Here is a 26287-nt window from a genome sequence, read left to right as displayed (position 1 = left end):
ACTTATCATGTTTTTTCTCCCCGGAGTACATAAAAGGCCCATCTTTATTGATCTACAGAAATGACTGGGGTATAGAGGGAAGGTTGAAAGGAAGGGGCACTGGGATAGCACTGGTGATCGATATGATGTTGGAACTATGTACAGATGAAACCGTTGTTAACAGTATTGTAAGTCACAGTATCTCAATGAATTTTTTTAAATTACATAAAATAATTTTTTAAATAAATGAAAGACCCCTCCTTGGGCAGCACTGGATGATAGGGGGTGGGGATAAAGGAATCATGGAGATGACAGGGCTGGAAAAGGAGCATTCATCCAAGATTATTTTTTGTTTAGTAACATGGTTCTATGTTTATCTTTTAAAATGGGCTAAGTCAGAAAAGCCAAAAAGTATAGTCGAAGTGACATATGCACTTATATGTTCACCGCAGCACTGTTTACAATAGGCAGAATCTGGAAAAAACCCGAGTGCCCTAGAACAGATGACTGGTTGAAGAAACTCTGGTACATCTATACAATGGAATACTATGCAGCTGTTAGAAAAAATGAGGTCATGACGTTTGCATATAAGTGGATCAACATGGAAAGTATCATGCTAAGTGAAATGAGTCAGAAAGAGAGACAGACATAGAAAGATTGCACTCATCTGTGGAATATAGAATAATAGACTATAAGACGAACACCCAAGAATAGTAGAAATAAGTACCAGGAGGTTGTCACCATGGCTTGGAGGCTGTTCTCTCATTCTGGGCAACTCAGAGAAGGGAACAGCAAGTAAAATGTGGTTGTTGGTCATGTGGGGAAAAGATGATGCGGGCCAAATATAGACTAGAGACTGAACACAATGGCCACTCAACACCTTTATTGCAAACCACAACACCTAATCAGAGAGAGAGAACAAAAGGGAATACCCTGCCATAGTGGCAGTGTGGGGTGGGGGGAGATGGGACTGGGAAGGGGGGGAGGGATGTTGGGTTTACTGGTGGTGGAGAATGGGCACTGGTGAAGGGATGGGTTATCAAACTTTGTAAGGGAGAAACATGAGCACAAAAATGTATAAATCTGTAACTGTACCCTCACGTTGACTCACTAATTAAAAATACACTATTAATTAAAAAAATAAAAAATAAAAAAAATAAAATAAAATGGGCTAAGTGTTTTATTCTATTTTAAAATAAGTTTGATGCAACAAGAATAGTTTAAATTATGGCCCATTATTTCTATTCATCTGCTTTTCCTGAACAATTAATAAATTCCCATACACACTCAGTATCTTCAAATAATTCCTACTGCACCCTTGTTTGAGAAATACAATCCAGTCACTTCCAGGTTAAGACAGTATCATGGCAGTAGGCAGTTACTGGCACGCTGGCTTCCAGAATCACCAAACCTTCAAGGCACTGAGTAAAGGATTAAAAGAAATGTAAAATTAGAAAACAAAATCCATCACCACTATCCTACCAGTATCCATAGGCACCCTACCTCACTCTATCCTACCTAATCTCTGTGGAAGCCAGAAGTTATGTTGGTGTGGAAAAAGTATGTTTTAGAGGTATTTGTTTTGGATTTTTTTTAATATAAAACTCAATGCTCATACATTTGAACATATTAACAAAATGGAATTTTTTTCCATTAAAAATTAGTATTAAAGCTAACTATAAGAATCAAAGCAACAGTAGTGCATTTGCCTTTTACTGACTGATCCACGTTCAATCCCAGGAATCCCTTATAATTCACCGAGCCCCTCTAGCAGTGATCCCTGAGCAAAGAGCCAAGAATCAGTTCTGAGCACTATTGGGTGTGGTCCAAAAAACAAAAAAAAAGGAAGTAACTGAATAAAAGTCAAAAACTTATTTACAAAAGATAGCACTTTGCCTATGCAAATATATAATTTAAAATAATTTAAAATTTTATGAAGAATTCTTCTTCCTGATCTAGAATGTGAAAAAGCTACCATTTTTTTCCTAATTTGTTTTGTTCTGAGGCCACACTCGATGATGCTCAGTAGTTACTTCAGACTCTGCACTCAGGAATCACTATTAGCGGTGCTCCAGAGACCATGCCGGGGATGCTAGGAATTGAACATAGGTCAGCTGCATGCAAGGCAAGCACTTTACCCACTGTATTATCTCTCTGGCACCAAAAGTTAGTTAATTTTATTGACAACTTCATATGCTACTTACATTAAAACCTGATGAATTAATCACAAAAATGTTTAATCAACATTGATCCTTATAAACTCTAAATTGAATGTGAGTAAACCTTATTTAAATCAATAGTAAGAAAACTACTACTGATGACTAAGGAGTGATCTCAATATACCAAGCATGTTGTTATGTAGTATGGAAATCAGTAATAGGCCAATAATCAATCAGAGGAGAAAACCAAAATCTTCCCTAAAGCTAAGCACTGTAGCACTCCCCGTTGTTCAACGATTTGCTCGAGCGGGCACCAATAACATCTCCATTGTGAGACTTGTTGTTACTGTTTTTGGCATATCGAATACGCCAAGGGGAGCTTGCCAGGTTCTGCCGTTCGGGCAGGATAATCTTGGTAGCTTGCCAGGCTCTCCGAGCGGGATGGAGAAATCAAACCTGGGAGAAATCAAACCCGGGTCAGCCGTGAGCAAGGCAAACGCCCTGCCCACTGTATTATTGCTCCAGCCCAGCAAGCTATCAAGAGTATCCCTAAAGCTAAAGATAACTTAAATCACCGTCCCACTTGTACAAATAAATAGACGATTTAAAGGATTGTATTTCCTTAGTATGCAACAGGAACATCTAGTACAAACACTTAACTCCAAGAGATTTTTTTAAATAGATGAATAAAAAAAAAGACTGCATCTTCATCATTCTTATTAATCCTCATTCTGGAAGTGTTCACACTACCAATAAAGGTGAAAAAAATAAGAAAATCAATTTACACCAACAGAAAGTGGGGAATATTAAAAAATATTAAACATAAAAGTATTATGACTAATTCTATCTGACTGGACGACCAGGACCAGCTGGATGAAGACTGCAGGAAATGATATGAACCAGGCTAAGACTTGCGGACACGCACACTGGTATGAACTACACCAGAACTGAAAGTGATGATCCTAGTTTCGTTCAGTGGTCAAGAAGTTCCCTATTCCCAGCTGCCGCCATGAACTCAGAAGTCTGGCATCCGGCATCCGGTTGAACACTTGAAGATCCAGCAACTCCTCGGAGACAACTGTATCTCCGAGGCCCCAGACCCTCTAAATGAAGACGCATGTGATCTAAAGCAGTGTTTCTCCACCTCTTTCCAACCTCACCCCGCTTTGGGCTGTGTTTCCTTATTATGGCCATCTCTCCTATTAGATGTCCTCCGTTGTCTCCTTATTCTCATACTGCGGCATTTTATTTATAGAATTTTCATCTGTAGCCCTCTTGGAATATTCTGGAGCACTCCAGGTGAGGAACACTGACATAGGGAGTTTCATGCTGTTATTTTTTCCTACATAAATGAAGTGAGGCACTGGCTAAAATTGGTATAATTTTATATCTATGAGCCACCATCTCCAGGTGGACAGGCTGAGCATGAGAAATGGGCAGGGATGATCACAAACCCCGTTTTCATATCAATACAGTGTTTGGATGGAGCTATCTGCTGTCAACTAAGTCATTAACCAGAACCAAAGTGAAAGAATATAGCTAGGAAAAGAGAGCAATTATCTTCAAATATCGTGGATAAGAACACCTCTGAACTATATGTCAGGCACTCAATACTCTTAGATCACCATTACATACCAATAGCATTGCTCAAAAAGCAATTAAATTCTACAAAATATAAGATAAGTTCATAAGGAGTAATATTACATTATCAGTAATTACATAATCACTTAATTGTTATTATGGTATATTTAATATATCATATATTACTATAATGAGAGTATGGAGCCTGCACGGCAGAGCCTGGCAAGCTACCTATGCGTACTGGATATGCCAAAAACAGTAACAATAAGTCTCTCAATGAGAGACGTTACTGGTGCCTGCTCGAACAAATCGATGAGCAACGAGATGACAGTGACAGTGACAGTCCACCTGGCTAGCATAATGACATAATTACTAAATAAATACAGAAAATTTAATGCCATTTTAAATTAGGGAAAATATTAATAGAATAATTTTAATCTTCCCAAGAAATATTAAATGAGTGAGAATGGGAAGCATAGGAATGCAAATAAGTCATAAAGACTCAGTAGCCTAGAATATCAGTCAGAAAAGTGACAAGAATGTCACTTACTTTCCCATGAGTAACAGGTATCTACATAAGGAAACTGACTTAAAAGCAAAAAATTTATTTCATTTAGAAAAAAAATATTTTGACTTGGAAACATATAGGTGAATAACTATAGATTTTCACAGTCATTGTTTTCCATCCAGACAAATGAAAAAGACCAATTTCTTAAAATGTGTCCTAGTTAAATATGTCTGACGGCTAAGGTCTGCACCAAAAAGCAAAATGAAGACAAAGATTCGATTTATTTCTTAGAAAAATAAGTGCCTTATGAAGCCAAGGAGCCCAGAGAGTCTGTGCAGCACAGGTATGCCCAAGAGGCTAGCAAGTTATTCACATATGAAGGCAGCAGGAACACCAGCTCATATAACTAAGAACCAGAAAAGGAAACACAGCAACCCCTTTCAAAAATCAGGACTTTTGTTCCCTCTCCCTTGGGGTGTTGTAGTTTGCAATAGAGGTATTGAGTGGCCATCATGTTCGTCTATAGTCTACTTTCAGGGAATGCCCTGCTGCAGAGGCAGGGTGGGGTGGTGGGAGGGATAGTGAGAACACTGGTGGAGGAGAATGGGCACTGGTGGAGGGATGGGTAAACAATCACTGTATGACTGAAATGCAAACACGAAAGTTCATAAGTTTTTAACTGTACCTCATGGTGGTTCACTAATAAATTTTTAAAAATATTTTTATTTTATTATTAAAAATATTTTTAAAAATATATTTATTTTTCCCCAGAGATATAAAGTACATTTTAACTTACCTGTGGCTTATTTGATATGCCCAAAACAGTAACCACAAGTCTCACAATGGAGATGTTACTGGTGCCCACTCGAGAAAATTGATGAGCAACGGGATGACAGTGATACAGTGATACAGTGATATTTTTGGACCACACCTGGTAGCGCTCAGGATTTACTCCTAGTGCTTATGCTCGGGGACCACCCTGGGGAAGGGGAGGACATATGGGGAGCCCAGGATGGAACCCAGGCTGGCTGCATGCAAGGCAACTCTGTCATAGTAATTTTAAAATGTTTACTACTAAAAAAACAAACAGTTGAAACTCTCGATGAACTTACTGACTTGAACTTATTAACTGGAACTTTTGGGAGAGATCCTAGTAGTGATTTTTTTCTTTTTGGTTAGTATTTTGAACACCTTTTAAAAGGTACATATAATTATAGATATTATAGTCAAGATCTTTGTGTTTTTCTGCCACTCTTTGGTGAGTTTTTAAAAATGCTCTTTAAAGGGTTACATTTTTTGTTTAAGAAAGAATGTGATATAATATGTTTATAATAGATAAAAAAATAAATTAAGGTTTTGGACTTTGGGAAACCCTTTTAGTCAGCCTAAAAATTAAGATTTGGAGCGGGTTACAGAGCTACATATGTCTGAGACCCTAAGTTTACTCTCCCACACCAAAGAAAAAGCATCAGAAAAAGAAAACCAAAAGTAAGATCAGTTTAATTCGTTTCAGATAGGATATAATTTCTGTAATTTTAGCAGCATTTTGTGATTGTAAATTCATAATTGTTTAATAGAAATAAAAACCTCATTGTTGATTTAGTTTTTAGAAACCAACTTTTAAAAATCATCAGTTTTTTATGACTACTTAGTTGCCTTATGAAATGCTTGTATTATAGAGAATTTCAAGCATATACAAGAACAGAAAGTGTTAGCATATTGCATATTATCCCCATCTACTTATCCTTTTAGTATATTTTTTGAAGGAAATCAATACAGCACATTATTTTATCTGTAAATATATTTTATCAGTTATTAAGAATATAGAAATATATACGTAACATTTATATTAAAAAGTCACTTTCACTGTCATCCCGTTGCTCATTGATTTGCTCGGGTGGGCACCAGTAACGTGTCCACTGTGAGACTTGCTGTTACTGTTTTTGGCATATCAAATACACCATGGGTAGCTTGCCAGGCTCTGCCATGAAGGCGAGATACTCTCGGTAGCTTGCCAGGCTCTCTGAGAAGGGCAGAGAAATCGAACCAAGGTCGGCCGCATGAAAGGCAAACGCTCTATCACTGTGCTATCACTCCAGCCCATATAAAAAAGTACATTTATTCATTTATTTATGAGTGGGCCCTGCAGTTGGTGCTTAGGAGACCTGGCAACCCTTCCCAAATATTCTTGCCCAACTGGACTGTCCGTGCCTTGGGGTTGCAGTGCTACAGCGGCCTTGCGTGGCAGGGTGGGGCTTTACTGGGGCTGCTCACGTGGGTTGTCTAGAAAGGCACCCAGTGGTGCTGAGTAACAATGCATGAGAACAATCCTGCGATTGTGAACATAATTAGTAATAAAGAATAAAGAATAGTATGATAAATTCCATTATATTATAAACCAGAAATAGGCAGTCATAACAAACAATATCAGAACTCTACTTTGTCAGGAGTAACTGGGGAAGAAGGTGTGCAGAATAATCCAATTACTCAGACTCATAAAAATTTTCTGACTAGATTCTCTAATCACTGATTATTTCAAAAAATTGATTTTGATAACATGCCCTTTATACTAAAGGTAGAACCTAACTTGGTCTTCCTTTGAGGGTTCAGAAGTTTTTAAGGAACTGTTTATAGCACCAGAATTATTGCTACTAACTTTGCTTATAATTATAGCTAGATTGAGTTAATTGCACAGAAGAGCCTGGCAAGTTCCCCGTGGCATATTCGATCTGCCAAATACAGTAACAATAACAGGTCTCATTCCCCTGACTCTTAAAGAGCCTCCAGTCATTGGGAAAGATGAGTAAGGAGAGACAGCTAAAATCTCAGGGCTGAGACTAATGGAGACGTTACCGGTGTCCGCTCGAGCAAATCCATGAACAACTCAATGACAGTGCTACAATGCTGTTGAATAAAACTGTGGACTGCTCAAAAAAAGAAAAAAAAAAGGAAAAAGAAAATCAGGACTTGTCGACTCATTCCTGATAAATGAGATCAGATCAAATGAAGAACTACAGAGAATACTGAAGTTGAGAAAAACTGGCATTTTCTCCAAGTGGAATTACAAATGATGAGTAAAGTTGACTCTTTACAAGTAGGTCAAAAAACCTGAACCCATACGACAGGCTCAAGGAGAGCTGGTGCCTAGGAATTTATCCGTTTCCTCATGGTTTTTGTGTTTCGTGGCATAAAGATTCCCAAAGTAATCTCTGAGGATCCTTTGAATTTCTGTAATTTCTGTTGTAATGTCCCCCTTTTCATTTCTGATTCGGTTTTCTAGGGTTTTCTCTCTCCCTTTTTTGTGAGTCATGCTAGAGGTTTATCGATATTGTTTATTTTCTCAAAGAACCAGCTCTTGGTTTCATTGATTTTCGGATTGTTTTTGAGGTTTCCATCTCATTAATTTCTGCTTTGTGTTTTATAATTTCCTTCCTCCTGTTTGGATTGGGCTCCTTTTGTTGGTCATTCTCCAAACTCTTAAGCTCTGAGGTTAGGTTACTTATGTGGGCTCACTCCTCCTTCCTGAGGAATGCTTGTAGATCTATAAACTTTCCTCTTAACACAGTTTTTGCTGTGTCCCATAAGATTTGGTAACTCGTGTCCTTATTTTCGTTCATTTCCAGGAATCTTTCGATTTCCTCTTGATTGCCTTTCTAAGCCACTTGTTGTCCAATAGTTAGCTGTTTAATTTCCAGGTGTTTGATTTCGTTTTCTTTTTGTGTGTGTGATTTATTTCTAATTTCAGTGCATCGTGGTCTCAGAAGATCGTTGATACAACCTCTATCTTCTTAATTTTGTGGAGGTATGTTTTGTAGGCTCAGCATGTGGTCTGTCTTGGAGAATGTTCCATGCACACTTGAGAAGAATGTATATTCAGCTTGTTTAGGATGAAGAGTCCTGTATATATCTACTAAGGAGCTTTCTTCCATCTCTTTCCTCAGATGCAGTATTCCCTTACTAAGCTTGAGTCCGGTTGATCTATGAAGAGGTGATAAAGCGGTGTTGATGTCTCCCACTAGTATTGTGTTGCCATCGATAGCCTCCCAAGGCTGAACCAAAATGACCTGGAATACCTGAACAGACCTATCACCATCAAGGAAATTGAAATGGTAATAAAAAGTCTCCCCAAGCACAAAAGTCCTGGCCCAGATGGATTCACTAGTGAATTCTTCCAAACCTTTAAAGAGGACTTACTCCCAATACTCTTTAAGCTTTTCCAGGAAATTAAAGTATCAAAAACACTTCCAAACAGTTTCTATGAAGCAAATATCACCTTGATACCAAAAGCAGACAAAGATATCACAAAGAAAGAGAATTACAGACCAATACCCCTGATGAACACAGATGCAAAGATCCTCAACAAAATATTAGCAAATAGAATCTAAAGACTCATCAAAAAGATCATACACCATGACCAAGTAGGATTCATCCTAGGGATGCAAGGATGATTTAACATCCGCAAGTCAATCAACATAATTCATCATATTAATAAAAGAAATAATAAAAGCCATATAATCATATCAATCGATGCAGAGAAAGCATTTGACAAGATTCAGCACCCGTTTATGATGAAAACTCTCAGCAAAAAGGGCATTGAAGGGACTTTCCTCAATATAGCCAAAGTCATCCACCAAAAGCCCATGGTAAGTATAATTCTCAATGGGGAAAAATTAAAAGCCTTCCCTCTAAGATTGGGCACAAGGCAAGGTTGCCCCCTTTTGCCACTCCTATTCAATATAGTACTGGAAGTCCTAGCCATAGCTGTTAGACAAGAAAAAGATATCAAGGGCATACACATAGGAAAGGAAGAGGTCAAATTATCATTATTTGCATACAATATGATACTATACTTGGAAAACCCTAAAGGCAGGCTACAAAATCAACACCCAAAAGTCCATGGCTTTCTTATATAGAAATAATGAAAGAGAAGAAAGAGACATTAAAAAAACAATCCCATTCACAATAGTACCTCACAAAATCAAGTACCTTGGGATCAGCTTAAGCAAAGAGGTGAAGGACCTATACAAGGAAAATTATAAAACACTACTTCAAGAAATAAAAAAGGACACTAGGAAATGGAGACACATCCCCTGCTCATGGATAGGGAGAATTAACATTATCAAAATGGCAATACTTCCCAAAGCACTATACAAATTTAATGTGGTCCCTATCAGGACACTCATGACATTTTTCTTTTTTTTTTTTATTAGTTTATTTTTAATTAGAGAGTCATCGTGAGGGTACAGTTACAGATCCATACATCTTTATGCTCATGCTTCCCCCATACAAAGTTCAATAACCCATCCCTTCACCAGTGCCCATTCTCCACCACCCGTAAACCCAACATCCCTCCCCCCCTCCCCAGGCCCCTCTCCCCCCACCCCACCCTGTCACTATGGCAGGGAATTCCCTTTTGTTCTCTCTCTCTGATTAGGTGTTGTGGTTTGCAATAGAGGTGTTGAGTGGCCATTGTGTTCAGTCTCTAGTCTGTATTCCGCCCGCCTCACCCTTCCCCCACATGACCTCCAACCACATTTTACTTGGTGGTCCCTTCCCTGAGTTACCCAGAATGAGAGACCAGCCTCCAAGCCAACTCATGACATTTTTCAAAGAAATAGATAAGACACTTCTAAAAGTTCATATGGAACAATAAACCCCCATGAATAGCTAAAGCAATCCTTGGAAAAAAGAAGATGGGTGGCATCACCTTCCCCAACTTCAAGCTCTACTACAAAACAGTAGTAATTAATACAGCATCTATTGGGATAAAAACAGACCTGCAGACCAATGGAACAGAGTTGAATACCCTGTCATAGACCCTCAAATATATGGCCACTTAATCTTTGACAAAGGAGCAAGAAATGTGAAATGGAACAAGAAAAGCCTCTTCAACAAGTGGTGCTGGGAAAACTGGATAGCTAGCTGCAAAAAAATGAACTCTGACCTCTGTCTAATACCAGGCACAAAAATCAGATCAAAGTGGATTAAAGACCTCAATATAAGACATGAATCTATAGGGTACATAGAAGAAAATGTAGGCAGGACTCTCCATGACATTGAAGATAAAAGCATCTTTAAGGATGAAACAGCATTGACCATGCAAGTGGAAGCAAACATAAACAAATGGGACTACAACAAACTAAGAAGCTTCTGCACTTCAGAAGAGAAACAGTGACCAAACTATAGAAAGAGTCCATAGAAATGGAAAGAATATTTACCCAATATCCATCTGATAAGGGATTAATATCCAGGATATACAAGACACTAGTAGAACTGTATAAGAAAAAAAAACTCCGAACCCATCAAAAAATGGGGAGAAGAAATGAAGAGAAATTTCCTCAAAAAAGAAATACAAATGGCCAAAAGGCACATGAAAAAATGCTCCACATAGCTAGTCATCAGGGAGATGCAAATCAAAACAACAATGAGAGATCATCTCACACCACAGAGACTGGCACACATTCAAAAGAACAAAAGCAATCAGTGCTGGTGTGGATGTGAGGAAAAAGGGATGATCTTTCACTCTTGGTGGGAATGACGACTGGTCCAGTCTTTATAGAAAACAATATGCACAGTCCTTCAAAAACTAGAAATTGAGCTTCCATATGACCATGCAATACCACTTCTGGGAATATATCCCGAGGATGCAAAAAAGCACAGTAGAAATGACATCTGCACCTGTATGTTCATTGCAGCATTGTTCACAATAGCCAAAATATGGAATCAACCCTAGTGCCCTAAAACAGATGACTGGTTAAAGAAACTTTGGTAGATCTACACAATGGAATACTATGCAGCTGTTAGGAGAGATGAAGTCATGAAATTTTGCTTTGTAAATGGATAGACATGGAGAGTATCATGCTAAGTGAAATGAGTCAGAAAGAGAGGAACAGACATAGAGGGATTGCACTCATTTGAGGAGTATAAAATAATATCACATGAGGATGACACCCAAAAACAGTAAATACAAGGGCCAGGGTGATTGCCCCATAGCCGGAAGACTGCTTCATGAGCAGAGGGGAGAAGGCAGATGGAATAGAGAAGGGATCACTAAGAAAATGATGGCTGGAGGAATCAGTTGGGATGGGAGATGCGTGCCGAAAGTAGATAACAGAACAAACATGATGACCTCTCAATATCGCAAGCTATAATGCCCAAAAGTAGAGAGAGAGTATGGGGAATATTGTCTGCCTTAGAGGCAGGGGGAGGGTGGGAAGGGGGTTTTACCTGGGATATTGGTGGTAGGGAATGTGCACTGGTGGAGGGATGGGTGCTTGATCATTGTGAGATTGTAACCCAAACAGGAAAGCTTGTAACTATCTCACGGTGATTCAATAAAATAAAAAAACTTTAAATTTCTTTTTAAAAATGGTGAGCTGGTGCAATTGACATATATTAATAAGCAGACTCACTCCATAAGTAATTTCCCATCTAGAGGGAATAAGTCCTCAGCTATGAAAATTGAAAGAATATATCTAAATAACAAAAGTGCAATAATTTATAGGTAACAATTAAATTTAATAACAATTAGAAGAAAAAGTTTAACTAAGCATTAGAATTCTCAAAGATGTGAGGTGATTCTCAACAGAAGCAGATAAGAAAAAAGGCAGGAGACATTTGTATCCCAGAACGACAAGGCACTAAGCTCTAAATGCAGCCAATCCAACCTTCACTGTTCTTCATTGTTCTAAGAGAATATCCTATCTTGGCTCAGTAGGAAAGCATTGCAATTTTACCTCCTGTCTCCTTCAACTACCAGCTTTACCTCCTCATTCTACTAAATGTTCTGTCAATTTAATATCATATATTTTTATATCCATTAATATTTAAATTACAGATTACCCAATATAAAACTATTCGAAATAGAATTAAATTTTATCTAATAATTTTACTTCTCATTATGTACTATTAGATACCTTTGCCTATTCCACTTGGTTACGAGAGAACAAATGCACTTTATATATCAAATAGTGATGGTCATATGTATATATTTGTTAATTTTTTAATAATCTTTTGTAATTAATAGCTTCATAATTATATTCTACTTGATAAATATTACAGAAAAAGTTATCTTAGAATCACAATATTCCATAATTACAAATGTAAGAAATCACAAGAATTTCTTACATTATACCTACATTAATATCTAAAAATATATGTAGCTATAGTTTCTTCATGCTAAAAACTGAAGGTTTAAAAAAAAAACTGTACCTTACAGAATTTTTGGTATCTATGGATTTTTAAATAAACCAATTTTGTTAAAATGGTATATGTATAGATTGTAACACAGATTTAGGTTATAAATCCTTATTCCCATTGCATTTCAAAATCTAAACAACAATTTAGATAATGGCAACTTGAGGGGTTTTTTTTCTATAGAAATTACAGGAAATTCACTAAGCTTCAGCTCTTTCAGCTTCCACTAAAATGTTCTATCTTTGCAGAATTAAAAATATATATATGACATGGCTTAGATCCAAATCATGCATTTACTATTTATCACAGTTACCAGAGTGATGCAAAAGTAAGTTACATGATACACTCTATTTGCAAATAGTTACTTTAGATAGGACAACTATCCAAAGAAAAATGCATTTTTCTCAGATTTAATATAGCAGAAAATGTATTGAAAGTTTAATATTCAAATCTGAAATTTTCAATGCTGAAATAAATGAGGGGGTGAGAAGATTGCCAACAACATGAGGGCTATTGTCAAGTCTTGGACATTTCAGTGGTTTTATTGTCACTGTCACTGTCATCCTGTTGCTCATCAATTTGCTCGAGTGGGCACCAGTAAAGTCTCCATTGTGAGACTTGTTACTGTTTTTGGCATATCGAATATGTCACGGGTAGCTTGCCAGGCTCTGCCGTGCAGGCGAGGTATTCTCGGTAGCTTGCCAGGCTGTCCGAGAGGGGCTGAGGAATCAAACCCGGGCAGGCCTCGTGCAAGGAAATGCCCTACCGCTGTGCCATCCTCCAGCCTTTTTACAGGTAATTAAATGTGCCAAAACCATAATACACACCATTGTAAGCATGAGATTCAAACTTAATAGTTAAATAAATCTATTTTCTAAGGAGGTGCGGTAGGGAGAGGGAAGGCACCTTGGGTAGGGGTTTGGAGCTGACATATTGAATGCCCAAAACTACTCTATTAATATCTTTGTACATTCGAGTGTCCTGGAAAAAATATACTTTTTAAAAAGCTCTCTGATGGGTCAGAAATAAAAATCCTTAATAATAGATGCACACAGACTTCACAAAAAAAAAAAAAGAAGGGGCGGGGGGGAATAAATTCTAAGTAAATCAAAAGGAGAAAGTGCCTTAAAAACCTTAATTTTTAATTAACTTTAATTAAAGACATGTGCACCCTCCTTAATTTTATTTGAGGGGCCCCTGGGTACTGTTCCAGGGATCTTCAGAACAGTTCCAGTGATTCTCTGCCCAATAATTAGCCAACTGGGACAATGGTGCCATGCTAGGATCACAGGCTATGGTGCTGCTCAAGCCCTGTAGTGTCAGGGACTCTTGGGGCCATTCTGTGGTGACTGGGGACATCCAATTGCCCAAGAGTACCCAGGGGTCTCCAGAGCTTCACCCAGTGATACTCAGAGGCTCTACGGCAGCAGTAATCAAACCAGAGTCAGGGTACTTACTTCTACACTCTAACCTCTAAACTATCTTCCAGCCTTCATTCTAAAACTCAATTTACATATCTGCATTTTTAAGGTAATATTTAGTCCTGAGTTGCAAAACTTAGAGGATTTAACATAGTGCTTCATTTGCATTACCTCAAAATCATTTATTAGCGTGAATGTGTAAGTTCATGACTATGGATGTGTATCACTGTATCACTGCCATCCCATTGCTCATCGATTTGCTCAAGCAGGCACCAATAATGTCTCCATTGTGAGACTTGTTACTGTTTTTGGCATATTGAATATGCCACGAGGAGCTTGCCAGGCTCTGCCATGCGGGCGAGAACTCTTGGTAGCTTCCCGGGCTCTCTGAGAAGGGCAGAGGAATCGAACCTGGGTCTGCCGCGTGCAAGGCAAATGCACTACCTGCTGTGCTATCACTCCAGCCCATGAATGTGTAGTGTATTTTTTAAAAATACTGAATGGACATGAACCTTTGAGCCTGTGTGTACGTTGCTCACACCAGCTTTTTTCTTCATCTGAAAGATGAACTTGGTCCAATCTGTAGTGAGAGCCCAAATTCAGAGTGAGTCACTGAGTTACTAGCACCTCTCCTCTCTGAAGCTAATGCTTGGATCCCTGTCACTATCCTTCAGTTTAAAGGAAATGATCATGTAAAGATCACCACGATGGGCCCCACTTCTCACTACAGGCAGGATGAAGATGTGAACCCCACTGACATAGACAATGAAGGAGTAACCAAGGCAAGCAGAGGCGCAGGCCAGGCTGAGCTTGGCGAGCAGGGCATGTTTTACCGTGTGCCCTGTAGCTTCACGAGAAGTGGGAAGCATAAACAGTGTCCAACCCGGGGCTGGGGATCCTTGACTGTGTTAAAGAAAGTGAAGCCCTTGATGCATTCATACCTTAGAGCACTAAGTTGGCAAATGGCAGCAGCCTTGCAAATACTTCTAATGTGTTAGGGGAAAATTTCTGTGCTCAAGCCCCCTAAGTGTAAGGGAGGTATTCATTTGAAAACACCTCTTTCATGAGGAATACAAACTGGTTTTGCAGGGCTATCTCATTAAACTTTCACAAATTTGGTGTCTCCAAAACAACAGGAATGTATGCTCACACAAATCTGGGTGCTGGAAGGCTGAACTCCAGTTGCTGGTGGAGCCACCCCCAAACTGACTATAGATGGGACTGAAAAATTGAAAAATGACGGGTAAAACCTCCCTAAATAAGGTGATTGTCTTCCCAAAGAATCCTCCTGAATTAAAAAAAAAATCCACCATTATTAATCATAACAGCTAACTCCTAAGGTTAAATTCCAACAGAAAGAATGACTGTTACAAAAAGCATTTATAGCATCATACGGCAGTGGAGCTGCTTTCTTTTCTGAGCTAATTAAAGCATGTGTCATGCCATTAAAGATAAGATGCCACATGTGTATTCCACAGGCCATCTCACAGTTAAATTGTCTCATTAAGCAGAACCCATCAAACTTCATAAGATCAAAATGTGGGACTATGTTCATAGGTTAAGTCTTATTATGGTAAATGGAATAAATTGTATGAGGTATCACAGTATTCCTGATGATGGTGTACCTTTAATGAAATGTATTTAGTAACAGTAACAAATACAAAAATATAGCTATAGTACATATTTAACACATCCGTTTACTAATGGGACATCTCCAGAATTCTGGAATATAACCTCTACAATTTCTCCATTTCAAATTCATCCCAGGGAAGTCCAGAGTCCTACCCTTAATCACATGGGGACTCACACTGGGTTTTTGTCTTCCTCTCCATGTCAACTCATGGAGAATAAAGATTGCTCATTCTGAGCAAAGTAAAATTATTTAACTTTCTCTGCATTCATGAAAAGAGGATTACTCAGTTAATGTGACTGAACTGCTCTCCTTTTTCATCTAATTTTGAGTAGAAAACTCCTATGTGATCACCCTAAATTTAATATTTTCCTCCAGCTTGTAAAACATCATTCATTTAGCCCACAAAACAGACTGACTCTAGATTGGCAATCTGCTTTTTCTTAAATGAAAAGCATCAGACCATCAAGGTGCAAATTCTGACTGCTTGTCTGTGACCAGTAGTAAATTTGCAGACCACTGGGACTGCATTAGTTTCCCGTCTAATCTGGTTCTGCAGGCAAAACCGAGTATCGTGTGTTTGCAGTTTATTCTGTGTGTATGTGTTTCAGTGTATATGGCTTCTCTGTGTATCTGTGTGGTATATATGCATGACTACATATATGTTTATATACATATACATATATATCTTATATATGTGATCACTATAGCTATGCTGCTCCATTTGCTTTGGATGTGGTAGGGTGTTTGGGGTGGTTGTCCTGTAGTGTGTCCATATGTTGTGTAAGTAATTGCAGGGAGAGTTTATGCATGAGCGATACATTTTGTGGGTTATGTTCTGTGTGTGGTCGTCTCTGAATCGCATTACATGACCGGTCCATCTGATTTTTGATGCCTTGGCAAACGAGACAGCATCCCTGATTTTTGACCATCGACAGAGGTCAGAACTCCAGATTCCTTCTCTCACTTGAGTGAGACATGATATTCCCAGCATAGCTCTTTCGATTCCTCTTTGGGATACACTAATAGCATTTGCATCCTGTTTGCGTAGGGCCCAGGTCTCTGAGGCATATGTTAGTGCAGGAAGAATGGTGGCATCGAAAAGATGTGCCCGTAGTCGGAGGTTCTTCATTCTCTTAAACACCTCGTAGGCGCTCTTGAATGTGTTCCACGCTGCTCTCTTCCTCCTGCACAGTTCTGGCACCAAGTCGTTCCTCATGTTGATTTCTCGACCCAGGTACACATAGCTGCTGCATTCGGAGATGTTCGTTCCATTGAGAGCAAATGGAGCTTCAGGGACCACTTCATTTTTTATGAACATCGTCTTGTTGAGATTCAGCTGCAATCTGACCTTTTCACACTCGTGGTCAAAGTCGGCCAGCATTTGTGCTGCTTGGCTAATGTTTGGACTAGAGCTGTAACCGACTGGATTCCATGAGACGTCAGAAGACCTCGTGGCCGCCCACCAACTAGATGGTCAGATTTCTTTGTCAAATCCCTGAGTGAACGATTTGAGGCTCTTCCTGTTCCTGGAGCGGGCAGATAACATTGGGCTGCACTAGCTTGCGACATGGGCAAATGGAGACATTACTGGCGCCTGCTCGAGCAAATCGAAGATCAACGGGACTACAAGTGATACAAGTGATACAAGTGATGTTCTGTGTGCATATATATAGTCATCATACATGTATGTTATGTTGTATGTCTGAGTGGTGTGTGTAATGTACACTATATGCATGTAAAACATAGTGTATGTGTATGTGTAGTGTGGTCCAGATATATATTTGCTGTTTTATGTATACAATGAGAGCATCATGTGTATTTTGTGTCTATACCTGTGATATGTGTGATATGTGCATATGTTTTTAGTGTGTGTAGCGTATATAGAGAGTGCTGACTATATTACATATATGCATGTGTTTCTTTTCTATATTGTACATAATGTGTGAGTTTTGTGTAAAGATGCCACAGAGGTACATAAGTATTTGTGTATGTATCTCTGTGTGTGATGAATGAGTATGGGATATTATGTGTGTGTTTATGTGTACATGTACTATGTATTCTATGGGGCAAGTGTTTGTTGTACAACTGGTTGGTAAAGCAGTGAATGGTGTATGTGTAGTGTGTTTATGCAAAGCATATACTTTGCATATCACACATGTATATATGGTATGTATGTGGTGTGAGCATGGTGCATTGTGCATAATGTGCGCTATACATAGTGTACATACGAGTGGGTGTTTAATGGATATATGTGGTTTGTGAATAGTTCTATTATGTTTATATGCCTTGTGTGATGTGTGTGATATATCTGTAGCATATGCGGAATCTCTGCATGGTACAGGTAGTATCTATGCACACACTTCTCAAGCCTATTTTCCTCCAGCTCCCTGGAGGCTTGATTGCCAGGCAGCGCGGAGGCTGCTACTTCATCTGCTGATTCCCCTTGAGTCTCTGCCTGCTCCCTTGAAGGCTTCTCCAGCTAGGATGAGGACCTGAGTACTCATAGCCCGACTCGGGGACTCCTCTGTAAATGCCGTAATAATTAATCTGCTTAATACTGTTATTCTAGGTAGGAGCATCTTTCTCATTCCCTTACGATATCCACAAAGCTTGCTGTCTTGCTTAATGTGTTTTTACTTGTTCTCCAACCCTGACCTCTCCTAAGGATCTGTGATGACTGTTCTAATTGTATCATCGTGGCAGGCACAGTGGTGAAGAGAGAGCAAGGACAGCAGTGCCTTCACGCTACTCCTCTCTGCCCCGCAGACACATGTGGAGTCAGGCTCACAGGCTGCATTCAGGACTTTCAGATGAGTAAGTGCTCCAACGCTACTGGTGGGGCACAGCATCTCAGGACAGAGGCCACACTGATCTGTATCTACGGCTTTTTTCCCAGCTCAGAGACAGCACGCAGACATTGTTCCATTCATGTATGTTTCTAGGTGCACATATGTCTATATCCAAAACCGTCAAGCACCAAATGACATTTTATTTCCCCCACCACCAAGTCCCCACTCTTCTTGAGGCTGAAGCAAATCCCAGCTGGCGCTGCATTTCCTCCCACTCTGGATGCGGGAGCCACGCCAGCTCTTCCAGTGACATAAATGCAAAAGCTGGGCTTTCTCTACCTGCTTACACACACACCAGGATGATTTCAGGAATAAAACCTGGATTTCTTTCGTGGAGAAAACCAGAGACTGCACCACTTGTGTCCATATGAGCCTGCCTTTCTAAAAGGATTGCTTTGAACTCATCTGAGACCTGAATGCCCCCAGGTTTAAGGGATGAGGAGTAATTTCATATTTCTCGGTACATAATGAAAACTTGAGATAATTATAATGTGAAAAGTCAAACGGATGAAGCCGCTTGGTAAAATATAATTATCTAAAGAGAAATCATTAAGGTTAACATTCAGCAGGATAGAAAAGAGAAACAGAATAAATTATATTTTACCATTAGCAGTTATGCTGATTTGCTAAGCTGATACTAACATGTAGCTATTATAAAAATATAAAAACACAGTTTTATTCAAACCCCAAACATCTAATCACAAATATCAAACCACCCCTTAGTACAAAAGCCTAAAGCAAAAACTCTCCGTCTTTGAGCACTCTAGACCCTTTATTTAAACACATGTGGATTCAATTGGTCTGAACCTACCAGCTGCCTTACACAGGTAGATAGCTGATTCATCTAATCTTATGTCTCTTTCTAAAGAGGAAACTATTCCCATTTACTCAAAAATAGCACCAAGGCCAAAGCTGTAATCGTGCCCTTTCTAAATGTACTCATTGACCTTGATGAGCCTATATTTGAGCCTGAGGTATGGGCACCAATACATGGACAAAAGCAGGGTTCTAATATTAGGAAAGAGGGCATGAGACCTCAGGAAGGAGTGGAGCTACAACAGGACCTTGAATGTGCCAGGCAGCTGGAGGATGGGATAACGGTGCATGGGAAGAAAGCAGCTCTGAGCAAAAGTCTTAGAACAAGGAGAAGAAACAGCAGTGTATTCAAAGTTTTTAAAAAGATACGGAGCTGGGCTATTTGGATGAAGGCAAGAACTCTGTGGTGGTGATGTCATCCTCTGACATATACACCTGAAGAAAGTAGGTTTCAAGATTTAAGATTATGAGGCTGCTTTAGGAAATGATCAGCATGTTTCTTTGGTGGGTTGGTTGTTTTTTATGGGGGCCACACTCTGAGGATTTCAGGACTTACTCCTGGCTCTATGTTTAGGAATCACTCTGGAGTTGGCAAGTTCGAGGGAACTCAGAGACCTTATATGGTGCCAGGGTTATTGAAATCGTGGTCATATCATGCAAGACAAGTGCCATATCCGCTGTACTATGTACTATACCCACTGTACTATACCCGCTGTACTATACTCTCCAGCCCCTAGAAAATGATTGTTTTAAACAAGTCCACAGGGCTCACACACAGCAGTCCAAGTCTGGGGACATGAGATTTGAGGTTTGTGGGGTGTGATGGCAACTTCCACCACCGATGAGGAGGAAGTTATATGGAGATGGAAAGTCGGGAAGAGAACAAAACCCAACATCTACAGAGTCCAACTTGGCAAGGCATACTTGAAGATCACTTACCCAAATCACCAAAGAATGTGCAGAGCAGGGAAAACCAGAAGAGGGCAGTGAGTAGAGGCTCTCAGAGGGCAGAGAGCAGCAGTAACTTTCCAGGCTGCAGGGATTTCAAACCACCAAGTGGGGCCAGGTCTGAGGCGGAGACTGGGGTCTTGGTATCTTGGGACAGGGGCAGAAGGCAGACTGACTACCTGGGAGATGACCGTGTAGAAACAGACTCGGGCACATCCAACCCAGGAAAACTCAGAAGATTACCTCCAGTCATTTTCTCACTTCTGTTTTAGAAAGGGAGGTTGGTTTCTCCTTCAAGGAATAGGTAGAGGAGGACTGTTCATGACTAAAGATTGTTCGTCCAAACTGTGCACAAAGTTGGCTCAATATGAAATATTTCTCTTCAATGGAAAAAAAGCTATAGGAATAGCTGAGTGATGACCTTGCTATTCAAGGGTGTTCTCCCTTGAACACACTTCTCTTGCTTACCCATCTGTATGTCTGTTTTTTCAAGCCCATGTTCTCTCTTGAACATGTATTCATTTCCTGCTCCCCCCTCCACCTTTCTAAATTTTATCCAATAAAACCTATCTTCACTAGGTAGCCTCACACGCTGGGGGAAAGTCATCCCAGATAGAGAAGGGAACACTAAGTAAAATGTGATTGGAAATCCCGAGCAGGGATGGAGATGCACGCTGAAAGTAGACTAGAGATTGTACACGATGGCCACTCAATACCCCTATTGCAAACCATGACACCCAAAAGGAGAGAGAGAGAACAAATTGGAATGCCCTGCCACAGAGGCAGGGTGGGGTGGGGGGAATGGGATTGGGGGGTGGGAAGTATACTGGGTTCATTGGTGGTGGAGAATGGACACTGGTGGAGGGATGGGCTCTCGAACATTGCATGAGGGAAAAACAAGCACGAAAATGTGTGAATCTGTAACTGTACCCTCACTGTGACTCACTAATTAAAAAATCAATAAATTATAAAAAAATACCTGTCTTCCCTAAAAAATAAATTAAATTAAAAGGGAATTGAGTGATGTCATACTTAGTAAACACAGATTCTTTACCTAAACATCAGTACACAAACATACATATGGAATGTGCTCAAGAGCATTACTGTGTCTATAATTTTATCTATAATAATTCACAATAGACAGCAAAGACAGCCTTTGAGAAATAAAAGCAAAAATGAAATAAGTGAAAGTCTTAGAACTGGAATTTAATTCTTACACATGTTTTGTCATTTAAGCTATTTGATATAAGTAAGCAATCACAGATACTACTTTATTAGCCAATGTTTAAATTCAGCCACCACTTGCTTTTAAGAATTTGAATTTACTAAAAATGGTACGAGAGCTATGAAATATAGCTCAGCAGCCATGCAAGTGTTCTCAGGAAACTGAGTTTCAATCCAAGCACCACATGTTCTACCGGCACCCCCAGGTGAAATCCTAGCTAGTCCCAGAGTACACAAAGTGTGACGTTGGTGACTCCCGGTGCCACAAGGCCCAAGTATTGAAATGACTGGCCCGGTAGGCCAACTATCACTAGGAGTTACCACAGGCCCTTTAAACATGCATTGAACGGTTCCCAAAAAGTAGTATGAAAAATAAATTATTAACAGGAGGAATGCTGCTGAGTACAATGATACTATGATATCAAATTTTAATATGTTATGTAATTTATGTGTCATGGTATAATTCAGTACAATGATAAAGCAATATTCATTCAAGTTTCAAAGGAATGTTGTGCCTATCAAACTAAATAAAAAATGACTTGAGTTGTTGATACTCAAAATGTCAACCTTAGAGTCAGATTTATTCATTCATAATAATAAGCATGATTTTAACTACTGTGCAGACTTTAAGTATAGAGAGATAATAAGATACAGTTTCTTAAGTATAAGATGAATGAGACCCAGTTTCTTTCGTAAAAGTAACGGGCAAAAATACAGAATCGGTACTCAGTACTGTCAGTAACAACAAAATAAAAACAGAAACATTATTTCTTGTGAGGCAGTATGAGGTAGAATGAAGTCTCGGAAATCAAACTCACTATATGCTGGGGCTGGAGCGATACCACAACAGGTAGGGTGTCTGCCTTGCATGGGACAGATCCAGGCTCTATCCCTGGCACCACATATACTCCCCCTACTCCCAACTCAAGAGCGATTCCTGAGTTCAGAGTGAAAGGTATGTCCTAAACACCACAAGATGTGGCCTTCAAGCCAAAATAAAAATTGTACTTTTTATTACGTGCTATAATACAATTGCATTTTGTAATCTGTTTCCCCAATAGTATTCTCTAAGAACGTTCCTTAAATAAATTAAGTGGCTTATTCATTTAACTCTAATGTTTTGCTTGACCAGAATAGTTATTAATAACATTTACAGGAGCTAAAACTATAGACTACTTAGGAAACTAACTATAGTACCCAATGTTTGCATTTTTTTAAAGAGATGTGGTTTAATAAGTAATAAACCAACTCTAATAGAAGCATTTTTTTCAAAGCACTGAAGACAATTTGCAAGCGAAAAGATAGGAAGGTAGGGCCAGATGGAGTAAAGGAACAAAAACCTTCCAAAGGCCAAGAGAGTGGGGTGGTATATAGGGTGGCAGGCCCCAAGCCCTGAGAGGTTTAAGTCAGCAAGAACAGAGGGGTTTAGGGTTCAGTACAGAAATAGAAGGCATAAGCCGGCTTCTGGGCTTTAAAGTGAACCTCGATATGAAATGGGGAAAAGTGACATCTAGTGTTCACTGAAAATAATCCAGAATCTTCCATCAATTACAATCTGCATGGCAATAGGAAATAAGCAGTTGTACTAGAATGAAAAAGCACACTCCAGTTTCACATGCAAATACATTCTTCCAGGTCATTCTCAGACCCTTTTCCTCTAAACACCTGTTTGAACTTTCTTTGTTGAACTTTAAAACCACATTGAACCTTCTTCAGTTAAAAATCCAGGGAACATCACATTTCCCCTGAATTGCACCAGGCCACACCACATACCCTGTTTCCATAAACACCTGGATGAAGAATGCCTGCACCTAACCAGCATGATGGGGGGCTGGGGAAGTGGGCAGACAAACACTCCCTGAAGAAAATCCCACCCCACCCCTTCCTGCAGAACTCATACCATAACGCCACATGTGGGAACAAGGATGCCCATCAGCAAATGCTCTAACAATTCTATATCCTCTATACAGATCTAACACTTGAGGGAACTGGGGTGTAACTTGACTCTCCCTCATAAGGTCTCTGCACCCCCCATTGTACTTACAAAGTCACTGTCTCGACTGTAAGCTATATCTTTGGCGGAACAGGCTTCAATGCCACCCTCATGTCAACCTGCCTAATAGTGTCTCGTGGGAATTTTGGAAGGTGAAACTACTGTACTGAAGCTGAAATTTAAAAGCTGTACCTATATTTATGTGTGCAACACACAGATACACATAGAAATATATGTGTGCAGGTGCAAAACTTTCCACATATATTGCAAGGAGAAAAGGCAAACTTTAAATGCATTTATTTTTCAATAAATTAGAATACTTTCTAATTTGGATCTCATCAAAATGGTCCCTAAGAAAAGGTATCTTTGAGTAAAATCGAACAATTCTCCATTTAAAGAAAATAAAAACTTTGCTTATGATGTCAGAGACATCACCAGAAATTCCACAACTAAAACCAAGGATGAGTCAGCAGGGATGAGAAACATGTAGCAAAGTAGAAAACAAATGGATAGCCTTCCCAAGAGATTACATGCTTAATTTATCTTTGTAAGTAGCATCTCTAGGCAGACAATCAAGTGATTCCATTACTAAACGTACATTTAAATTGGCCTGCCGTATTCTCACCTTTCGACTGGCATGCTCCTCATACAAAATAGTACACTAGTGACTCCTACTACTTACTGTTCCTAGCCCTGCCTGTAGACTGGTATTATTATTAAAAAACATAAAGTGGCTATCAATACAAATCAACAACAATGTTAAACACAAATCAGGCCACAGTTAATTGTGCTGATGGTTCTCCACCAGTGACTTTTGCCACTACTCTCTGGGGATAGTCAGGACACTTGCTTTAACTCAGGGGGGGAAAGAAAAAAAAACCAATTTAATCAAGAGCACCACCTAAAAAGAAAGCAGAAAAAGAAGCTCCAGTACTAAATAAGATACATTGAAATGTAGCCAAATTACCATGATTCAAATAAGCAATTGTTATAAGAATTACATTGTTGTATAACTTCAGGGGGAAAATAAAGAAGCCAGATTCAAAAAATAGAATAGGTTTAAACTAAACGTTTGTTATAATTTTTCTTTTGCTTAGGGGTTTCACTATCCTGTGCGCTCAGAGGTAACTCAGAGGCCCGTATATTGTGCCAAGGATCAAAAGAGGGAATTCATGCAAGGCAAGCACTTAACACCTGTACTATCTTTCTAGCCCATGCTATCATTTTCTTTTCGAAGCACTAAATTCAATTTCCTAACTACAACAATAAAATAGAAATGCAAATTCATTGATATTGTGGATAGTTATTGATAAGAAAAGTGATCATCTGCATGGTTGTCAAGACTCTAACTCAAGAGAAAATAGTTGTCAAAGGTTTACAGTGCATCCAAGTTTGATGGCAGCTCCAAGTAAAGTTGCCAACAAACAGTTAAGCTCTATCTGTATGATATAATTGTTCGATTTTAAAAACAAGTGTGCAAAGCAGGGCACTTAGCAGATTCCTTTCAAATACAGAAGGAGCCAGGGGCCAGAGCGATAGTACAGTGAGTAGGATGACTGCTTGACACACAGCCAACCTGGGTTCGATCCCCGGCATTACATGTGGTCCTCTGAGCACTGAGACAGAAGTAAGCCCTAAACACTGCTAGCTGTGGCCCAAAACCCAAATAAAGGATCAGAACCTTCCCAAATAGTGTAGTTCACCATGGCAGTATTTGACACCATCTTACTTATGAATCCAAAGTTATTATTTTCCTTAATCGTGCTCGTTATTCTATTTGATCTCCAATGCTGTGAAAAATCTCCTCATAAGTTCAATGTCACGCAGGTTTTATCTCATAATAAGAACATGTACTGCAAAGAAAGAACTAATCACATTTTGGCAAACTGGTGAACAGTACGTACCTTGCAGAATGCAGCACAGTGCCTTAAAGGAACTAACATTTAACTCAGTGGAGCTTATTTCTCTCAAGACTGCAGTTCATTTTATTTTAAAACACAGATGCTACCGTCAATACTCATCAGCCAAATTAATTATACACTGAAAAATCCCACTTCAATTCTTCCACTACAATTGCAATGGTTACAAATAAGACTTGTTGCAAGAACACCTCAAGCCAAGTGTACAATTTCCTACAATACCTAAGGATGGGAGGGCACCCTTTCAAATTCAAAACAGCAATGAAACAGAAAGCCTTCTGCCCACCTTCTCCACTTCCTTAAGCAGCTTACTTCCAAGCACATCTTCCAGGGATTACTATCATCTGCAAGAGCTGGAAAATTATTCATCTTACAAAGTACTTGTACCAAAAATAAAGGCCTTTATGCAAATTTCCATTTTTCAGGTTTTGTTGTGGTAGTATCCCAAATGATATGTTACTGAACAGGGGCACCTATCTCTTTGCAGGGTTTTTGCTTCAAAACCATACGGAAGTTATGGCCAGTTAAGAAGAATGCTGATAATTTATAGATAGATATAGACATAGGTACAGATATACAAATATTTTTTTAAGCCTGTGTCCTATCAACCTATCAACTTTTGGATCTTTCTCAAGTGCCCTGGAAAGGAGAGCTAAGTGAACTTCTGTGTTTGGTCACTGAAAGAATCTGAGGGTTCATGGAGGTACAAAGCTTCCAGCAGTGACTATTACTGACATCTGCCTGGGCAACCCCATTAGCTCTTTGCATCAAGCTTTCCAGGGCTCTGAATGATCAAGTCTCTTTCAACTGTTTCCAGAACACTGGGTTATTCTGTGGGTGGCAACTTGAAGGTTTCCAAGAACTTTTCGTCTTTGTTTGAGCCAACATCTTTGTTTTCAGTCCATCGACAGTTTATTTAAAATAAGATGGGGGGGGGGGGTGTTCTTTGGGGTAAGGGCTAGAAACAGACGTCACACACAAAGATTCTGTACTAGCAATCTGGCTCTTGAGTTGTCCACAAAGCTGCAAGCACCGAGTGGGAGCCCCCCATCATGAGCAGC

At 39.3% G+C, this 26287-nt stretch overlaps 1 protein-coding gene across 3 annotated transcripts in view; it reads right to left on the bottom strand.

Moving 5' to 3' along the window:
• SNTG2 (syntrophin gamma 2) overlaps positions 1-26287 on the bottom strand; it is a 439433-nt gene that overhangs the window by 412508 nt on the left and 638 nt on the right. The window lies entirely within an intron of this gene.

The sequence above is a fragment of the Sorex araneus genome, chromosome X (genome assembly GCF_027595985.1).
Source record: "Sorex araneus isolate mSorAra2 chromosome X, mSorAra2.pri, whole genome shotgun sequence".
In the NCBI taxonomy this organism is placed as follows: Eukaryota; Metazoa; Chordata; class Mammalia; order Eulipotyphla; family Soricidae; genus Sorex; species Sorex araneus.
This window is presented reverse-complemented; position numbering and strand designations above follow the sequence as displayed.